General features: G+C 41.8%; 1 protein-coding gene across 4 annotated transcripts in view; it reads right to left on the reverse strand.

Annotated features, from left to right (window-relative positions):
- The window catches only part of LOC122564950 (A disintegrin and metalloproteinase with thrombospondin motifs 3-like), a 267,936-nt gene that overhangs the window by 203,897 nt on the left and 42,053 nt on the right, over positions 1-21,986 (reverse strand). Inside the window, exon 1 of one of the 4 annotated variants that reach the window (XM_087995040.1) lies at positions 19,949-21,688. The exons of the other annotated variants lie outside the window; for them this stretch is intronic. The gene's annotated coding sequence lies outside the window, so the exon portion shown is untranslated. Of the gene's footprint in view, positions 1-19,948; positions 21,689-21,986 lie in introns of those variants that run through there. 4 annotated transcript variants of the gene reach the window in all.

The following is a 21,986-nucleotide window of genomic DNA, read 5'->3' on the forward strand; positions in this document are numbered from 1 at the left end:
TTAAACAAGATCTCCAAAGATGGGAGGCACTTCCTGTCTCATGATTGGGTCGGATAGCGCTTATTAAGATGAATATTCTCCCTCGTTTGCTATACCCTGTATGGATGCTCCCCCTGATTTTCAATAAACAAACACTCAGGAGACTGAATGGTTTGTTCAGCTCCTTTATCTGGCACCGTAAACGGCCCCTCATTAAATTAGCCAAACTGCAGTTGCCTCACAGATTGGGGGGAGTAGACCTTCCGGACATTAAAAATTACCAATTAAGCTCGCTTTTGACCTACATGAGTGATTGGGTTTGTGGGGACCCTCTTTCAATATGGCTAGATATCGAAGCCTCCCAGGCAAGGTGCCCCCTTACCAGTTTGCTGTTTTTGGACAAGGTGAGGACAGTTAGGGAATATTGCCATAACCAAATAGTCATCAATACTGTTAAAGCATGGAGGGAAATTCGGCAGAAGGAAGGTAATATTGACAAAACATTTTTGTTTACACTTTTAGTGGGTATGCCGGGTTTTCAACCAGGTATGATAGATTCAGGATTTAAATGTTGGGCAGCTAGGGGTATATCTTGCATGGGTGATTTATTTGAGGGAGATATAATGATGTCCTTCGATCAGTTAGTACGGAAGCACAAGTTACCTAATAGAGACCTCTTTCGTTTTTTTCAAGTCAGGGATTTTATTAAAAAAATAACCACACTTTTGACTGATCCCTACAAATCTGACATAGAAAGAGGGGTACTAAGGGCTAAGAGCACACTCTCTGTCAGTACTTTATATCACCAATTGGGGGGTGCCACCTCAGATGTGTCTGATCGACTCTGCAAGATGTGGGAAAGAGAGCTGGGTGTTGAAGTTTCCTCAGAGGCATGGGAGGATATTTGGGAGAATGCAAGGAAGATATCAATTTGCAATAGGACCCATGCTTTACAGTTGAAGATTCTCCACAGGGTCCACTTAGCCCCAGACCGTTTGTCAAAATTTAAACCAGGGGTACCTTCAGCATGTCCCAAGTGCAAGGTCTGCACAGGCACTCTTACCCATTGTCTTTGGTCTTGTGACAGGCTTCAAACATATTGGAGTGCTTTGGTGGATACAATGGAGAGGATTTTAGGCTTAGGGGTGGAGAAAGACCCTATTTCACTCCTTTTGGGCTACCCATTGTATTTCCTGCAGACTCGCATAAGAAAAAACTTTTCAATATTCTTACATCCTGTGCAAGGAAGAATATCTTGCTAGGTTGGATATCAGAAAACCCCCCAGGCCTGTCGGGTTGGCAGAAGATTGTTATGGAGCATATTCCCCTGGATTTTCTCACAAATATGGTACACCACAAAACTGAGAATTTTTACAAGACATGGCAACCCTTTTTGAAGTACCTGGACACAGTTTTATCTGCCACACTAACAAGGGCTTTTATATAGCTGTAACGATTGTGTTTCATGAGTCCAATATCCAGGGAGGAGGAACTGTGAATGTATGAGTGTTTTGTTTGGCTTGGCTGAGTTATTACTATTTATTTGTTTGTTGTTAGGTATTTATTTATTTAGTTAAATAGCTAGTTTAGATTTTTTTAATTTTATACTTCTCTATATATGTTTTCCATTCGTATAGGAGGGTGGGTTGGGGAATTATTTTATTATTTGGGTTTAGTTTTGCACTATTTTTGTACTGTTTTGAATTGCATTGCTTTGTATTTGTTGTAATATTTAAAAATCTATATTTTCTTAATAAAAATATATTATATAAAAAAAGAAGGTTGCCAAAAGCCACAGTTGCATGGCAAATCCTGCAAATGATGCAGGGTCAGTTTAGACAGCTCAAGAAAGAGAGTGTAGGCTACCAAGACCATCCACTGAGGACAGGTTCTGGTCATAATCTGAAACCTTGGGCTCAAGATAAGGCTTACCTGGAAGGTGCTGATACATTACTTCTGTTTTCTGTGTGCTGATCATAAGGCCAATGCTGTTACATACATTGGAGCACAATTGCACACACTACAACTCGAGTCCGGCTCTGAACCAGCACAGTTACCAGCAAACAGGAAATCACAAAGTATGTCCTTGGAGACTTTGGTCATTTCCTAGAGTCATCTCAGATTGAGCAGCTTCCTATCCATGTAATAGTTGATTTCACTGCCAGTATCATGATCACGAGAGATAGCTGACAGCATGATGGAGAGAAACATGGAGAGGATCAGCACTAGCACACAACCATGATGAACTCCATTATTGATTGAGAATGAGTCAGAAGACTCATGCTTCTCCAGGACATAAGCCAGCATGCTGTCAACAAAACTGTTTTTTTGAAATGGTTCAGTAACTAACCTATTCCAGCCAAAATATAGAAAACTAAATTTGGTCCAGCATCAAACAGCTTTTGGGTCACATTTATATGCAGCATAAATTAATTGAACTATATTTCTGACTATTCCCCTTAGAGGCAATCACACAATGAATAGGTGACCTGTGATGTTTAATTTGATTCAGTCCTTGTCAGCTGGGCAAGCAAGTTTCAGAGTTCACATTGTTGCTGTGATTGAGCAATGTGACTGTGGAAAACGCATATCCTCCGAGAATCATGATATAATGGATTGCACAATGTGAAACTGTACTTAACTCTGTGGACGTCCTCTGTTATCTATTATTAAAATAAATATTATTGTAGTCCTCAGCTAGTATTGTAAGGTTTGGACCCAAGTTTGGTGCCCTTAATAATTAAGTCTAATCTAACCTATGATGGCGCTTAGCCTTTTACATTGTTTCATTACCAACCCTTAACTGTTTACACAAGGTATTTAAGATATGTCTGTCTCAAAAGGCAAAACAAGAAGTAGTCCTTACCATGTGAACTTTGGCATCACAGTGGGTACTGTCACTCATACTCAAACCCTTTCAAACATTATATGCTCACCTACTCCACCCTTTAGACCTGATTACTATTTCATATTTGTGCATTATTGTAATGACCTTTAGAGAAAAAAATCCATATTCTTGATAAAGAACTGCCTTCAAGCCTACAGTAGAGGCATCTGCTACAATAATGGCTTGTAATGAAACCTGTAATGGTTTGTAATTTCAATGGCTTGTTATAGAATGAAGTATCTGGCAATGTTAACATTTCCTTAATGTTCCTGGTGTACATTCCAACATCTCGCTTGTAGTTTCTTCAAGAATGGCCACCTCCCCCCAAGTCTGACTTCACAGATTTAATCTATCAGGAGGTTTCATGACTTTCCATAATAGTATTCTCATCAGACATGGAAGATCAATAATATTTTTTTATAAGTCTTCTTTCCTAACTGCAGTTTTCATCAAGATTTACAGTATATGATCTTTCCTTTATTTAATTTAAATATCTGATCCAAAAAATTAGATTACCATTTCCTGTCTTTGATATGTTGAAATATGTTTCCTCCTATTCCTTCCTATAGTACCTTCAGGTTATAGTCCAACAGGTTTAAATGGAAGCACACTAGCTTTCGGAGCAACGCTCCTTCATCAGGTGATCCAATCACCTGACGAAGGAGCATCGCTCCGAAAGCTAGTGTGCTTCCAATTAAACCTGTTGGACTATAACCTGGTGTTGTGTGATTTTTAACTTTGTACACCCCAGACCAACACCGGCATCTCCGAATCATATAGTACCTTCAATTTTCAAAAATTCCTCATCTTCAGCCTTTCTTATTGTAAATGATTCAACACTTCTTGAACCCTCTGGTCATACTGTTCAGCTGTTTTACTGTGTATTAAGATGTCATCCATGTGGTACACTACCCCATTAAGACCTTATAGAATGCCAAACATTGTTCTCTGGACAATTTCCGGAGCTGACGTTATACTGAACAATAAATGATTTAATAAACTTCCAAAACGAGTATGAAACCTGTCAATTACTTTGACTTCTCAATCTAAGACATGCCAAAAGCCATTGCCTGCATTTGTGGAACATTTTACCAAACTTTCATCGACTGAAGACATCACATGTATCCACTTGTGACAGCTTTGAGTTGAGTCAAATCTACACAAATGCAAATTTCATAACTGGGAGTTCTCCTGAACACCAGCCCACTGGCTTCATGACTGGAGAAGACAGCCAACTTGGTGATCTCTTCAATCTGGAAATCAATTTCCATCTTTAGTGGGTGTGGTCATTTTCTAGGCATAAAGAGACACATAGGTTTGGTTTCTTTGCTCAACGGGATGCTGTATTCTTTCTCAAATCTTCCTGTTCCTGTGAATAATTTGGGAAGTATTTTTTGGAAGTGACTTCCAATCTCTTGATGGTTGACCTCTTCTACTTCTCTAGCGTGACTGAGGTTAATACATGCTCTTCTGCTTAACAGAGAACATTTTTAATTACATAAAACATACCAAGTATCGAACATTTGTCAAACTGGAAGCCACAGAAACTCTTGCACTCCCTGGGAGCAAAAGAGCACCGACCAGACCCAGCAGATTAGAGTCAATGCCAATGTTGCTGCTTCACATCTCATGATAAACTCAAAGACACAACCTTCACAGACAAGAGGAAGTGGACAGCATCACGTTAGGCAAAGCAGTGGGAATTGATGGAATTTACCCAAAATTCCAGAGTAACATTGCATTCCTGGGAAGAACATGGCTAGCAAAGCTGTTTATTAACATCCAAAGCACAGTCAGCGTTCCAAACATCTGGTATCAATCTATGGTAGTGGGCATTACCACGTGAGAGAAACCACTCAGTGACCCATGGAGCCACAATCTCACCATCCCTCTCACAACAGCACTGACAGCCCTGAAACACATCCACCTAACAGATTTTCACACAGGTCACACATGCTCTAAGCAGGTCCTGACACTGCCCTCATAGTCGAAGCTGGCTTCCAGAAAGGCCTGAAGACAGGAACAACCTTTGTTCATAGAATCCCTACAGTGTGGAAGCAGGCCATTTGGCCCACTGAGTCCACACTGACCCTCTGAAGAGCATGCCATCCAGACCCACACTATTACCCGATAACCATGCATTTCCCATGGCGAGCCCATCTATGGACACTATGGGCTATTTAGCATGGCCAATCCACCCAATCTGCACACCTTAGACTGTGGGAGGAAACCAGAGCACCCAGAGCAAACCCACGCAGTCACAGGGAGCATGTGCAAACTCCATACAGACAGTCACCCAAGGGTGGGATTGAACCAGGGTCCCTGGTGCTGTGAGGCAGCAGTGCTAATCACTGGGCCACTATGTTGACTTAATGCGGTGCACAAACAGGCTGCTGAAACCCTCTGAAATCACCTGCTGTTGAAAAACTCTGCAACTAATTAACTCCATGATCAGCAACCACTGTTCTGTGTACACCATGGAGATCAAATCAGACAACCAATGATGAGAGGGTTTTACACACCACAGAGGAGGTATAAATGGGCACTTTCTTGGGCAGGGTATCGCTGATAGGTACGAGGGACTCCTAAGGTATGTAACCCAATCCCTTCACTGCCAACTTTTACCCTGAGCTGTTACAGTATAAGGTTATATGTATCATTGTGACAGATGCAGAATGAGGTCTTAATAGCAGATGGCTATTAATTAGAAACTTAAGGGTCTCCACAGGCCTAAGAGTAGGTGGGTTTACTGATGCCTTCCCTGTACACTAATGTGTGAACAGCAGTGAATTGGCCATCCACTTTATTAACATCCCCTCTGCCCCAGCTTGTCATTATGCTGGCAATCCATTAAATTCAATCCTTTATAAACCTGCTCAAGGTTCTTACCATAATGAAAAGTAACTGCATGAGAAAGTTAATCCAGTGGTTATTAAATGCTTTGAGGCAATCTGATTCATAACTCGTTGCTTTATTGTGAAGAATTTCATCTTCAAAACTTCAATTTGCTTTTGACCAGGAGATACATAATTGGATTGCAAACTTAACATGCTCTGCTTTAGATTTTGCAAAGTTTCCTCAGTTCTCTGTAGTAAACAGGGCCAAGCATTACACGCACTGTAATTCATACCGATTACAAGGCTTTCAACTGAAAACACTACAACCTTAGAAAAGGTCTTGTGTTAGTTTTGCCATCCATCCTGCAGTCACTGTGACTAGTTGAAGCTCTGGGAAACTCCTACCGTCTCACGGCAATCCACAGTCATCCCATTGTCTCGCCTTGTGTTCCTCAGTCCGAATTCCCTAGCAACTAATAGCAACTTCAAAATCATGCAGTAGTCCTGTACATTTCCCACCTGGAACAAAGACAATGCCATGGAAACATAAACGGCAAAATAAACTTGTGGCTCAAGGAAAATTGAGATATTTTTTAAAAACCTCTCCCTTTCCTTGCTTTTCCACTGAGAGGAAGTAAACTAACTTGCTCTTATTCTGGACATTACAGACAGAATCAGTACCAGTTCAAACCCTCTTGGGCCAAGTTCAAAGGGGATGGGAAGCAAAAACTTCAATATGTTAAAAGAAAACAGTCATGACTCTCAGATTTCAGATTCAAAAATGGGCATTTGTAATGTGTTCCACAAATGATAGACAACTACAAATCAATTTCTTTTAGAAAGGTCTGTACTACACAATTTCGAGTGTAGAGTCATAGAGTTGTACAGCACAGAAATAGACCCTTCGGTCCAACTCATCCATGCTGACCAGACATCCAAAATTAATGTAGTCCTAATTGCCAGCATTTGGCTAATACCCTTCTAAACTCTTCCTATTCAGATACCCAACAAGATGGTTTTTTTAAAATATTACTATTGTACCAGCCTCCACTAATTTCTCTGGAAGTTACGTGCACCATCCTCTGCGTGAAAAAGTTGTCTCTTAGATCCCTTTTAAATCTTCCCCCTCACTTTAAACCTATGGCCTCTAGTTCTGGACTCCCCTAACCTGGCTGTTCCAAATAGCACACCCTATCTGTAGAGGAAGAATGCACCCTTCTCTACAACAGAAGAAGAAAATCCCATTGCATCCAAGCAGAAAGCCATATTTGTGATGGCAGAAAATTGAACTAGTTAAGGACAATTAAAATCTGGCTCCAAAATGCTCACTTTAGACAGTGCACTTATATTGTTTACACACATGTCCATCAACTGGTCTGAATTCTGCTGACACAGCTCCAGTAACTAAAAGACGGTAACATTATTGGCTGCAACGTTAGTGCAACTACAAAATCAGGTTCATTTTCCTCCCTATTGAGACGTCTGTAGGCATAGGTACTGCTTTCAGAGGGGAACACAAAGAACTCCATCACACCCCGATCCATTAGCAACGTGATATTCCAGAAAGAATTTTCTAGTTCATGAGAATTGGATTTGAGACAAATTGTGGTTGCATTGAGAGAATACAGTCGCTCTTCCTCATTATGCATTAAACCACACTAATTAATCCACAGGAATTCTGTGTCTAATCCTTGAGATCCTTCAGAATTCCCTGTATGATAGCACAAGGAATGTACAGATTTTGAAATATTTCAGGATGGTTTTAGCTTTGGAGAGATATACAAGTAGAAATCCCACAAATTCGGGTCCACCATTGATAGATTTTTGGGTTTGGAGATATCCATCGCCCCTCTATGCTAGTTGTGTATCCCACAATTATGGATTTGCCTCTTTGTAGAAGAGCAGGATATTAAGTTTTAATACCTGCACTCCCTCAAGGTTTGGCCCAATATCAACTACAGTCAGTTCTGCTACTATGTGGTAGTTCTGTTCACATACATAGAATCTCTACAGTGTGGTAACAGGGCATTTGGCCCAGCAAGTCTACACCAACCCTCCAATGAGTATCCCACCTAGACCCATTCCCCTACCGTATTACTCTACATTTCCTCTAACTAATGCACCTAACCTACATATCTCTGAGCAATTTCACATGGCCAATTCACCTGACCTGCACATCTTTGGACTGTGGGAGGAAACCGGAGCACCCAGAGGAAACCCACACAGACATTGGGAGAATGTGCAAACTCCACACAGACAGTCGCCCAAGGCTGGAATCGAACGCAGGTCCCTGACGCTGTGAGGCAGCAGTGCTAACCACTGAGCCATCGTGCTGTGTTATTAGAAAATCAATACATGCTTTAAAATTTCATGCTTTAGAAACAGTGTCCCCAATTCATCAGTCACATTATGGTGAACTCATGTTAACGAAATGTGCATTATAGCAGAACAACTAGTACCTTAGAAATACTGTGCAGAAGGTAATCATTTGGCATCTAAATAGCCCATTTCACTGCCCTTATCTTTCAGTCCTGCAAATGTTCCCCTCCAAGTATGTATTCAATTCCCTTTTCAGAGATATGACTGGTGTAGACTTTCAACATATTATCTGTATCATTCCAGACCACAGTAATTTACTGACGAAAACAAGCCTCCTAATTTCATCCCTGGTTCTCCGATGCTGGGAAACAGCTTCTCATTACTTAATCTTTCAAAACTTTTTATAAGTTTGAGCACATCTATTAAATCTTCTCTGTACATTTTTTTCCTCAAAAGATAGCAATCCCAAATGTCTAGTCAATCCTCTTAATTCCAGTCTTGCATTTCCAGTATCATCCGACTGAAGCTGTTCTGCATCTGCCCTGCAAGGTTGTGACAGCTTTCCAAAAGTGAGCTTTTCAAAACTGAATGCAATACTTCACTCGAGATCAACCTCTTGCATAACCTCCTTGATTTCTTATTCCCTGTTTAAAAAGCCAATACTTGTCTATCGATAGCCTTATCTGCCACTTCACAGATTTGTGTAAATACAACTTCCCAGTTCCAGCACCTCTTTTATAACTGCATTGTTTAGTTAATGTCACTTTTACTCATTCTTCCCATAAAAGTGTACTATATCATATTTCTCTATATTAAATTGCAATGTCCATTTCACAATACAGCCCATTACTGACCTTCTCCCTACTTAGTACAGTTTCAAGTATTGTACCAGATGCAAATATTGAAATTAGGCCATGTATACCTCAGTCCAGGAAGCAAATACATATTGCAAAGGACAATGGCCCTTGGACTGACCTCTGGGTACATCACAGTATACTTACACTCCACCATCAGTCTGGAAAATAACTGCTCATCGCTGTTTTTTACATTTCCTTTTCTGTCTCTTCGTCAGTTTTGCATCCAAGTTTTGCAATGTTGCTACTTGAGCACTGGGCTTCAAATATTGCTAATGGATCCAAAGTCCACATAGAAAACATTAACCCTCGTTCTTCATTCAAAGAATTCAATCAAGTTGGTCAATCATGGAGATAGAACATAGAACATGCAACATAGAACAACACAGCGCAGAACAGGCCCTTCGGCCCTCGATGTTGTGCCGACCTGTGAACTATCCTCAGCTCATCCCCCTACACTATCCCAAAATCATCCATGAGCTTATCTAAGGATTGTTTAAATCTCCCTAATGTGGCTGAGCTGACTACATTAGCAGGTAGGGCATTCCACGCCCTTACCACTCTCTGTGTAAAGAACCTGCCTCTGACATCAGTCTTAAATTTATCACCTCTCAATTTGTAGTTATGGCCTCTCATACAAGGAAAAGTCTTTCTCTGTCTACCCTATCTAATCCTCTGATCATCTTGCATATGTCTATCAAATCCCCCCTTAGCCTTCTTCTTTCCAATGAGAAAAGATCCAAGTCTCTCAGCCTTTCCTCATAAGACCTTCCCTCCAGACCAGGCAACATCCTGGTAAATCTCCTCTGCACCTTTTCCAATGCTTCCACATCCTTTCTTTGATGCCAGCAGTCAATTATTACTCCATATTTAATTCAAATAGTTTTGTTTCACATTATTTTTATGAGCAATTATAGGCCAGTCAATGTAACCTTGGTGGTGGGAAAGCTTCAAGGAACAACAATCTGGGATTTGTTAAGGGAAGATCAAACCTCTGACTACACTACATACCGTGCTACTCCCCTCCAACTGCTTATATCTTCAAAATCTTTTTGGCTCACAGAAGCAACAGCTTAAATCATCACCCCAACAATCACCCATTGCCATTGTCCCCTAGCACAATGTTATATGAAAGCCAATGGCCCTAACTAGCCAGTTACAGCGAGATTACCGCTGGGGTACATCAGCAGGTAGAAGTTCCAGTTCATCAGAAAAAGGGGTATTTCAAAATTCATGTCAAAGGAATTATTTTCAGCCCTGGTGCTTTCGTTTTCTGCCATTTCATAAATAGTTTGACAACGATATTTTCAAGGAGAGGAAATTCTGCAGGGATAACTCAGAAGAGGGCTATAAGTCAGTAAACAGTGTGTAATAAAGCATTTGGGAACAGATGACAAATATACCCTCATGACTTCAGGAACTCAGCCGAGCTATGTCTAGATAGTATTCCATCATGCCAAGGAGATGAGCAAAGATTGCATTGCACAATTACTATCAGTAAGTTAAACCATGATTCCAATTGTTATTTGAGCCTTTGCAAATCATCTTTCAACCCTTTATACAAATGCATAAACAACAGCAAGGCATATTTTATTACAAGACTTTCAAATGGGCTTGTTATCATCATATCACTGACAAAGGTACCCTCAAAACCAATGCAGAAAACAACCTTACCAGCAAGACTTCAGAAGCAGCATGTTTACATACTTTCAAGCAAGCTAGATGCCAGGTTAACACTTGTATGTCATTCTAGATGTTTTCCAGATGTCTAACATCTCAATGTTGCTTACTCAAGAGTACACAAAAGAAAACAGCAAACCTAATGTAGTGAGAGGACCTATAACTTTAGGTGATTAGTTTGACTGCATCATAGTTTAGTCATTATGAGGTTGAACTAGTAACCCTTCAATTATTAGTTCAAATTCCTTCTTGGAAATAACTGAATACACATTAGGAGATCTGTAAGTGCATTTCTCACAGATATTCCTGGACATAAAAGTGTAGTTTCCGAATTTCGATCTGACATAATCAATGTGTTTGTGCAGGTATGAATGTTGGCAAATTGTAATCATAGTCGAGAGTGTAGTGCTGGAAAAGCACAGCAGATCAGGCAGCATCTGAGGAGCAGGAGAATCTTCATCAGGAAGTCGAGCTTATGCCCAAAACATCGACTCTCCTGCTCCTCGGATGCTGTCTGACCTGCTGTCCTTTTCCAGCACCACACTCTCGACTCTGAGCTCCAGCATGTGTAATGCTCACTTTCTCCAAATTGTAATCATATTTATATCGATTCCCTCTGGGCACTGTGAGATGATCAAGATCCCTGCTTGGGTGCTTGTCTTAACGTGGACTCAAACCAAACTAAATTGCATTGCTGAGTTTGCCATCAAAATTTAGCAATCCACAAATCTAAAATTATTTAAAATAAATATGCCCAAAAGCTGAGACAAATATCTGTGAAACTTTACAAATTATTTCTTTTCAGCCAGTCAAGATTTTATTGTTGCAATATCGAATTGGTTGAGATTTTTCACAAGGCATGCCACAACAGCACGATCGTTGTCAAGGGAAGGTAAACTCTGACTAATTGATGGCAAAGTGAGAACAAATCTTTACAATCACTCAACAAGGCTGTGTTACTAGGTGGCCAAGTTAAAATGTTACCATGGAAAGCTGATCTAAATTCAATGGATCCCACAATCTTTTACTTTAAGGAGAAACAAGGAACAGTCCTATGTCCTGCCAAGCTTTAGAAAGCCCAGGGATCCCCTTAGACCTCTGAAAGAATGCATATTATGATGTGAGTATTGTCAGCAACTTCCTTCTGTTCACAAGCAGCTGCAGTTCTGATTACCACACACAAACAGGAATATAAATTACCTAATGTGTTATGAACAGCACACTGCTGGTGTACGTCTTTAGATCAATTCATAAACTGTAGTCTGCCAGCAATTCTCACCACTGAGCTTCAGATGTCAGAGATAAGTTTTACATTTCTAGAATCAGCATGGTCCCCACTTCACTGGACATTTGCATCACAGCCCAAACTTCCTACTTCTTAAGAGTTTTGCAACTTGGGTGTATATGTCCATATCATAATAAATAAAAGGCATGAGTATCACATCAATTATTCTGATAAGTCAGATAGTCTTCATACTCACCTGATTGACTAACTGATTCGAGAGACAATTGCTGTCTCTAACCAATGGTACCTATTGATACCTAGTACTGGTGGCCTTTCCCTCATGTCATTCGATATTAGATTAGTCCAAAGCTTTCCTAGCTGGTCTCCTTTCTGTTAACCTTCAAAGAATAAATCTCATTCAAAATGATGCTGTCTGCATTGCAAACACACCTAGCCCTCTGCGCCATTCCCCAGGTACAAGATATAAAAGAGACCTAAGGTGCAACTTTTTTCACGCAAAGGGTGGTAGGTTATGGAATGAACTGCCAGAGGAAGTGGTGGAGGCTAGTACAATTGCAACATTTAAAAGGCATCTGAATGGGTATATGAATAGGAAGGGTGTGAAGGGATATGGCCGGGTGCTGGCAAGTGGGAGTAGATTGGGTTGGGATATCTGGTCGGCATGGACAAGTTGGACTGAAGGGTCTGTGTCTGTGCTGTACATCTCTATGACTCTAAATACTGTTTGTAATTTTGGTCACCTTATTTAAAGAGGGATATACTTGGATTGGAAGCAAATTCACTAGGCAGTTTGGAAACAAACATAGATACTTTCAGAGAAACTCAATAGATCTGGCAGCATCTTTGAGAAGAAAGCAAAGTTAACATTTCAAGTCCAGTGACTCTTCATCATTGTCTTATCTTACTAGGCAAACTTCTGGGGTTACCTTATGAGAAAATGCTGAGCAAATTGGAACTGCACTCATTTGAGTTTAGAAAATGAGAAACATTGACCCAGAAATTCCACTCAGTGTCAGAAACCCTAATTCTGGTTGCTAAGATTAAAAAGAAATCAGATTCTTATCTTTAGATGGCTTCTATACAGGATATTCCAGATTAGGTTCTCCTGCTGGCAACCTATCCAAATATCATTGAACACAGCAGCAAAAACGAGACTTCCAAACTGCATGTCCCCTTTTGCAAAACACATGTTCCCTTTACAGCACAGGGTTTTATAATCTGTCAATTAAATATCCAGCAGACAATGACAGCTACCCAGAAAGGACAAGTACAAAAGGGAAATGAGAATGTAGGGCAGGGTAGTCGTTAGTGACTTGGGTAAAGTGCGAAGCAAGAGGATGAGTCATTAGGGTAAGTTAAGCCAGTTCAGAGGGCATTCAGTATTGAGTCAGAGTTTCAGTTTAATAGTTGGCTAGGAGTTAAAAGTCTGTTTTTAATCCTCTAACATTTCCTGGGTACATGATTTGCACAATCTCTTAAAGAAAACTAATTTCCTATGAGGTTTTGATGGCAGAGAAGTTCCACCCCAAAGATCCTGCCCCACACAGCCCCAAGATTCTTTATTGCAGCTGTTAGTTCTGTCCTACACACTTACTATGGTAAAATTTCAAACATTATCCTTAAAGAATGATACAAGATAGTTACCAACATTGCCTGATTGTAAGGACAGTTAATGAGACCATAAGAAGTGTTGTAAGGTAGCAAGATAAGAGAATACCAAATAGAAACCTTGATTTTGTTTGTTACCTACCCAAATGTGATATTCGGAATTGTCAATCCCTTGACCTTTTTAATGAAAATAGAACTGAATCTTGTGACATCCATCCATATATAAACTACTAGCACACTTTAAAATTAACAGATGAAGCCTCAGCAGTCACTCAGGCATTGCTACACATGAGTCAGAGGAATGCGGAACAAACTCATAATCCACAGACTTGGATTCATAAGCTAAGGCAACACTTTTATGAATTCTTGAGGGAACACTGCATTTCTGAAAGAGCCAACATTTGCATCAAATATCAAAATGAAGTCCAATTTGGTCGACTCATATGGATATAACTAATTTCACAGAAGTATCTGAAGGAGAGAAGGAGTCTGATGACTGGACTAGAATTTATCTCTCTATGAATGTGACTAAAGGGGCGGCACGGTGGTACAGTGGTTAGCACTGCTGCCTCACAGCGCCAGAGACCCGGGTTCAATTCCCGCCTCAGGCGACTGATTGTGTGGAGTTTGCACATTCTCCCCGTGTCTGCGTGGGTTTCCTCCGGGTGCTCCGGTTTCCTCCCACAGTCCAAAGATGTGCAGGTCAGGTGAATTGGCCATGCTAAATTGCCCGTAGTGTTAGGTGAAGGAGTAAATGTAGGGGAATGGGTCTGGGTGGATTGCGCTTCGGCGGGTCGCTGTGGACTTGTTGGGCCAAAGGGCCTGTTTCCACACTGTAAGTAATCTAATCTAATCATAACTAAAAACAAATTATTTGGACATCTACCCCACTGTAGATGTTTGTGACAGCTTTGAATGAGAGCCGAAGCTGTAATTCCAGAAACCTGAGCAGAAATCGCAGTTCATAGGATTTTGTTAGATTTCCCTCATCTAAGTAGCCCAGATTATTTTAAATGCCTATCAGCATATTTTTTAAATTCGCTTATGGACATGGACTTTTTTGGGTGGGCCAAAATTTATTAACCATCACTAGTTTCATTCCAGAAGGTGATGGTGAGCTGGCTTCTTGAATCACTGTCATCTATTTTGTGTAGGTAGAGCCACAATGTGATAGACTCCCAGGTTTTTGACCAAACACCACTGAGTGAACAACAATATGTATATATGTGTATATATGGAAAAGAATGGACCTATTAAGGATAGTCAGCATAACTTTGTACTATGCTGAAGGGAGGTCTTGTCTCACAAATTTGATTGAGTCTTTGAGGAAGTGATAAAGATGATTGACGAGGGTAGGATTGTGGATATTGTCTATGTGGACTTTACTGAAGCATTTCACTTTACTAAAGCATCTGGACCAGCCTACCCTCATGGTAGGCTGATCCAGATTAAGTCACACGGGATCTATGGTGAGTTAGCAAGTTGAATAAAAAATTGGCTTGGTGATAGAAGAGGGTAATTATGAAGAGTGTTTTTGAAGGGCTTTTACCCGAAATGTCGATTTTCCTGTTCCTTGGATGCTGCCTGACCTGCTGTGCTTTTCCAGCACCACTCTAATCTACACTCTAATCTCCAGCATCTGCAGCCCTTTCGCCCAAGCGGAAGTCAGATGAGCATCTAAAGATGTTCAGTGCTGGGACCTTTGTTGTTTGCAATATATGGAAATGATTTAGATATAAATGTAAGTGAACTGATTAGTACATTACAGAAGAGACAAAAATTGGTGGAAGGTTGTCAAAAGATACAGCAGTATATGTAGATCAGTTGGAAAGTTGGGCAGATAAATGGCAGGTGGAGAGATGGAGTTAAATTTGGAAAAGTGTGAGGTGATGTATTTTGGGGGCATCAAATACAAGAAAAAAGAATACAGTAAATGACAGGACCCTTAGCACTGATACACAGGGATCTTGAGGTGCACGTTACTAGCTCCTTGACAATGGCAACACAAGTAGACAAAGTGGTAAAGAAGGTGTATCACATGCTTGCCTTCATTGGTCAGGGTATTGAGTATAAAAATTAGCAAGTCATGTTGCAGCTGTGTAGATCTTCAGTGAGGCTACATTTGGAGTGTTGTGTGCAGTTCATGTCACCACACTATGGAAAGGATGTGGAGGTTTTAGATAAGGTGAAAACAGGTTTACCAGGATGCTCCCTGGCTTGGAATGTATTAGCTGTAAGAAGAGGTTAGACAAACTTGGATTGTTTTCACTAGAATGTCGGAAGCTGAGGGACAACCCGTAGAAATATATAAAATTATGAGAAGCATGGAAAGGGTGGACAATTAGAGTGTTTGTCCCCAGGGTGGAAATGTCAAATATTAGACAGCATAGGTGAGAGGGAGAAAATTTAATGGAGATATGCGAGGAATGTATTTTTTACACAGAGGGTGGTAAGTGCCTGGAACTTATTGCCAGAGAGGGTGGAAGGAGCAGATATGGTAGTAATGTTTAAAAGGCATTTAGAGAGACACATAAGCAGGCAAGGAATTGGACCACATGCAGGCAGATGGCATAAGTCTAGAATGCCGTCATGGTCAGCATAGGCATGGTGGGCAGTAGCAGAAACAAAATTTGCTGGACAAGCTCAGTATCTGTGAAGAGAAATCAGTGTTAATGTTTTGGGTCCAGTCACCGACCTGAAACATGGAATGCCCTCTAACACTCTTCCTTAAACCAGGTCTGATCCCCAGGATTGATGGTAATGGTAGAGTGAGGTCAATGCCAAGCCATGAGGTTGCAGATTGTCTTTGAGTGCCATTCTGTTGCTGCCGCAGAAATTAATGCTGCACAACAGGACAGAGGGTGAAGGCATGACATTGTCTCCACAGAGACTGCACTCTTAATGACAATGTCATGGACAGATGCATCAGTGGAAGGCAGATTCGTGAGAATAAGGTCAAATATGTTTTTCCCTCTTGTTGGTTCCCTCACCACTTGATGTAGACCCATTCCAGCAGCTATGTCCTTTAGGACCCAACCAGCTCAATCAGTAGTGATGCTGCTGAGCCACTTTTGGTGATGGATATTGAAGTCCCACGCCCAGAGTACATTCTGTGCCCTTTCCATCCTCAGTGCTTCCACCAAGTGGTGTTCAACATGGAGCTACACTGATCCATCAGCCAAGGTGGGGCAATATGTGGTAACCAGCAGGAGATTTCCTTGCCTGTGTTTGTACTGTTGCCATGAGGCATGGCTGAAATCATCACAAGGTTATTTAAGTTAAAGTCTCAGTGAAAAATGTGGAAACTGTAGCCCCACTTCATCTAGCCTGCTTGACCCAAAATGACAATTGGGAAGATTTGCAGTACATTTCTGTCCAACACCATTTCAGTCCAAGTAGATAGCCAGCTTCTTGCAGCAGTTGCCAACTTGATCTTCAAATGCTGTGGCCTGATGTCCTCAGCATCTTGACAAGATGTTAACCGCAGATGTCTCCAAGCCTGCACAAAACCAGGCAAATGGTTGCCCAGAAGACACCACGATCAGTGTAGCTTTTCTAATTTCAGTGGGGATTTCTAATGGACAAAGAGGAGCAGTACTGCACGAGGAATTTGTGGGCTTCTCTGGACACCCCTCTCCCTTCCAGCACCAGCAGCTGCTAGAAAGTCAACAGCTCCTTTCTACAGTGATCAAACCACTGTCATAAGGAAAAGCTGGTTACCTCGGACACTGGACCAGAAAACACCAGAAATACTCTGCAGGTCTGTCAGCAAATGTGAAGAATGAAGAGAGAAACAGAGTTAACATTTCAAGCCGATATTTCAGATGGGAACTTATTCCTCTCCACAGGTCCCGGCTCAACTGGTGCAAGTTTCCAGCATTTCCTACTTGAAATGATGAAGTCTGTTTTCTCAAATCCCCTCTGGAGCCCGCCTCCTGCTCCAAGTCCAGCTCCCACCTATTGGCATCGACATAATTCCCACTAACTTTTGGCAGGAAGCAGATCCAGAACAATTCAGATGAGATCCAGCAGTTTAGTTGCCTCAAGCCTCACAATTAACTCTCTCCATTGGAGCTTTCTTATGCTTGCTACAGCTCACCTCATCTGATCTCACTCTGATTTCAGAACTGAATCTAGTGAAAACATTATCTTATTCAAAGTGCATGAAAAAGACTGGACAGCTAAAATGGATTCTCAGAACAATTATGAAGTGTTCCCATATTTCTTAGTCTTTAAGAAGTACAGAGTTCTTTCACTAAAGTTAATCTGCTTTTCACTTTAAAAAAGAATTGTTCTTTCCTTCAGCAATTTTGCCCACACATCTTCTGCTCTCTCATAATTATGAAAGCAAACAAAATACATTTTTGTGTAAAAGATCTGAACAGAGATCCTGTCACAAAGCGGATTTCATAAATTGTTTCAGATGGAGAGACATTTACCTTTATACTCCTGACAATGTAACAAAAATGGCTTGTAACACATGCTACCCTATAAGTCAGCCACGCTATGTCACACACCATTTCGGGAATGTGAGGGATAAAGGACTACAGAATGCCTGCAATTTGAGAAGTTTCCAACACAACTGTAATTAGAGCCCAGCAGTATGGGTGGTCTTCCAGAATAAACACAAGCTTAATTTTGGTATGTTCACCTCTCCACGAAAGACAAAATAGAACACTGCAACCTTTCTGATCCATTCTGAAATTGTTGCAAAAATTACAACTGCATGTTTTAAGTTATCCCACCAGCTGGGTATTGAATACTCTTGAGTAAGAGAATGGGCTCAAATTAAAACAACAGCAAATGCTTTTGTTGATGCAGCCATTCAATTTTCACCGTGTCTGATTGTCAAGTGAATCACAATAGAACAATCGCTGTGCACAAAGGATTGTCACAGTCTAAAGTCTTTTCCCTTTTTTATTGTCCAACAGGAAAAGTTTGCATTGAGTGTTGCTTCAGTAGGCATCAGTAATTGAGACATTAGTATCGTAGTGTTACCAACTATGAGTTAGGTGGTGTGAGCTTGCTTTTTTAATTGCTTCATGGGCTCCAGGCATCGTTGGCTGGACCAACATTTATTGCCCATCTTTAGTTGCCCTTGAGAAGGTAATGGTGGGTGACCTGGTAGAACCACTGCTGTTGATTTGGTGTAGGTATGCTCACAATGCGGTTAGGGCGGACATTAAAACATGTTTTACCTAGCGACACTGAAGGAGCGATGAAATATTTCTCAGTCATGGTGGAGGAATACTTGCAGCCAGTTGTGCTCCCTGGTATTTGCTGTCCTTGTCCCTTTAGATGGCAGTGGTCACAGGTTTGGAAGATGGAGTCTTTGGTGAATTTCTGCAGTGCAGCTTGTAGATGGTACACAGCACTGCTAGTGAGCGTCAGTGGTGGAGTGAACAATTGTTTGCAAATGTGGTGCCTTTAAAGCAAGTTGCCTTGTCCTGGATGGTGTTGAGTTTCTCAAATATTGTTGAAGATCGTAAAACCATGAGATATAGGAGCAGAATTAGGCCAATCAGCCCATCTAGGCTGCTCACCATTCAATCACAGCTGATATGAAAGTGCACTTATCTCAGCAAGTGCGGAGTATTAGATTAGATTAGATTAGATTAGATTAGATTACTTTACAGTGTGGAAACAGGCCCTTCGCCCAACAAGTCCACACCGACCCGCCGAAGCGTAACCCACCCATACCCCTACATTTACCCCTTACCTAACACTATGGGCAATTTAGCATGGCCAATTCACCTGACCTGCACATCTTTGGACTGTGGGAGGGAACCGGAGCACCCGGAGGAAACCCACGCAGACATGGGGAGAACGTGCAAACTCCACACAGTCAGTCGCCTGAGGCGGGAATTGAACCCGGGTCTCTGGCGCTGTGAGGCAGCAGTGCTAACCACTGTGCCACTGTGCCGCACCATCACACTCCTGACTTCTGCCTTCTAGATGGTGGACAGACTTTGGAAAGTCAGATGGCAGGACTGCTAGTCCCTGACCTGTTCTTTTAGCCACCATGTTTGCGGGGTAAATCCAAATCAGTTTGCGGTCAGTGATTACCTCTAGAGTAATGATAGTGGAGGATTCAGTAATGTCAAGACCACTGAATAACAAAGGTTGATCATTAGTTCTGACTTGTGGGAGATGCTCCATGCCACTGGTCAGCAGAAGCCTGGACATACCCAGGCCTTGCTGCATTTGGACACAGATTACTTCAGTATCTGAGGAGGTGTGCATAATGCTGAATATTGTGCAATCATTGATGAACATCCCCACTTCTGAATTTCTGATGGAGGGAAAGTCATGGATGAAGATGGTTGGACCATGGACACTACCCTGAGGAGTTCCTGCAGTGATGTCCTGGAATGAGATGACTGACCTCCAACCAGCACAATCACTTCCCTCTGTGCCACATATGGCACCAACCAATGAAAAGTTTTCCCCTGATCCCCACTGATTCCAATTTTGCTAGGGTTCCTTGATGCTACACGTGGACAAATGTGGCCTTGATGTTAAAGGCAGTCACACTCACCTCACCTCTGGAGTTCAGTTCTTTTGTCCTTGGTTGGATCAAGACTGGAACAAGGTTAGTCTTCACGGTGGATAAGTCATCTGGACCAGTATACACATCAGTAATATCCCAAGAATTCAAGAGAGTGAGGGTGCATAGCTGAGAATGGCAACATCACCAAGGAGAAGGTGCTAGAGAAACTGAATGGCCTGAAGGTGGATAAGTCATCTGGACCAGATGGACTATGCCCCAGAGTTCTAAATGAGGTAGCTGAAGAGTTAGCAGAGGCGTTAGTGGCAATCTTTCAGGAATCGCTAGAATCAGGAGGGTCCCAAGGGACTGGAAAATCACTAATGTGACACCCCTGTTGAAAAAGGGAGTAAGCAAAAGATGGAAATTTCAGACCGATTAGCCTAACCTTGGTTGTGGGTAAGATCCTGGAATCCATTGTGAAGAATGAGATTTCTGAATACTTGAAAGTGTATGGTCAGCATGCTTTCACTAAGGGGGTCATGCCTGACAAATTTGTTAGAATTCTTTGAGGAAGTAATGAGCAGGTTAGACCAAGGAGAGCTAATGGATGTTATCTACCTGGACTTCAAGAAGGCCTTTGACAAGGTGTCGCACAGGAGGGTACTGAGTAAGATAAGGGCCCATGGTGTCAGAGTATGGATAGAAGCTTGGCTGTCTCATAGAAACCAGAAAGTGGAGATAAAAGGGTCCTTCTCAGGATGGCAGCCGGTGACAAGTGGTGTTCCGCAAGGCTCAGTGTCAGGACCGCAACTTTTCACTTTATACATTAACATTCTAGGTGAAGCAACTGAGGGCATTCTGGCAAAGTTTGCAGATGACACAAAGATAGATGGAGGGACAGGCATTGAGGAGGTGAGGAGATTGTAGAAGGATTTGGACAGGTTAGGAGAGTGGACAAATAAGTGGCAGGTGGAGCACAACGTGGGAAAGTGTGAGGTCACGTACTTTGGTCAGAAGAATACAGGCACGGACTGTTTTCAAAATGGGGAGAAAATTCAGAAGTCTGAAGTGCAAAGTGACTTGAGAGTTCTAGTCCAGGATTCTCTCAAAGTAAACTTGCAGGTTGAGTCAGTAGTTAGGAAGGTAAATGCAATCATGGCATTTATTTTGAGAGGACTTGAATATAAAAGCAGGGATGTACTTCATAGGCTCTATAAGGCTCTGGTCAGACCACATTTGGAGCATTGTGTGCAGTTTTGGGTCCCAACTCTCAGGAAGGATATACTGGCCCTGGAGCGTGTTCAGTGGAGGTTCATGAGAATGGTCCCAGAAATGAAAAGCTTAACATATGAGGAATGTTCGAAGACTCTGGTTCTATATTCAACGGAGTTCAGAAGGATGCGGGGTGATCTAATTGAAACACAGAGAATACTGAGTGGCCTGGACAGAGCAGATGTTGGGAAGATGTTTCCATTGGTAGGAGAGACTAGTTGAGGGCACAGGCTTAGAGTGGAGATAGGGAGAAGCTTCTTCCACCAGAGAGTGGTGAATCTATAAAATTCATTGCTACAGAAGGCTGTAGAGGCCAGGTCATTAGTATATTTAAGACTGAGATAGGTAGGTTCTTGAGAATCAAGGGGATCAAGGATTACATGGAGAAAGTGGGAGAGTAGGGTTGAGAAACCTGTCAGCCATGATTGGTTGGTCAAATAGATGTAAATGATCTCATTAAACTACTCAAAGAACAGAGAACGTGAAGCATGTCCTGGTCAACCCTTCAAACAGCACCTAAAACTGTTTATTAGAGTTGAAAAATGTGTTGCTGGAAAAGTGCAGCAGGTCAGGCAGCATCCAAGGAGCAGGAGAATTGACGTTTCGGGCATAAGCCCTTCTTCAGGAATGAGACTGGTGTGCCAAGCGGGCTGAGATAAAAGATAGGGGGGAGGGAATTTGGGGGAGGGACACTGGGAATACGATAGGTGGAAGGAGGTGAGGGGTAGGGTGATAGGCCGGAGAGGGGGTGGGGGCGGAGAGGTCGGGAAGAAGATTGCAGGTCAAGAGGGCGGTGCTGAATCTGAAGGTTGGG

This window comes from Chiloscyllium plagiosum, unplaced genomic scaffold (assembly GCF_037043375.1).
Source record: "Chiloscyllium plagiosum isolate Xiang-an unplaced genomic scaffold, Cpla_swu_hap1 HiC_scaffold_2, whole genome shotgun sequence".
NCBI classification, from domain to species: Eukaryota; Metazoa; Chordata; class Chondrichthyes; order Orectolobiformes; family Hemiscylliidae; genus Chiloscyllium; species Chiloscyllium plagiosum.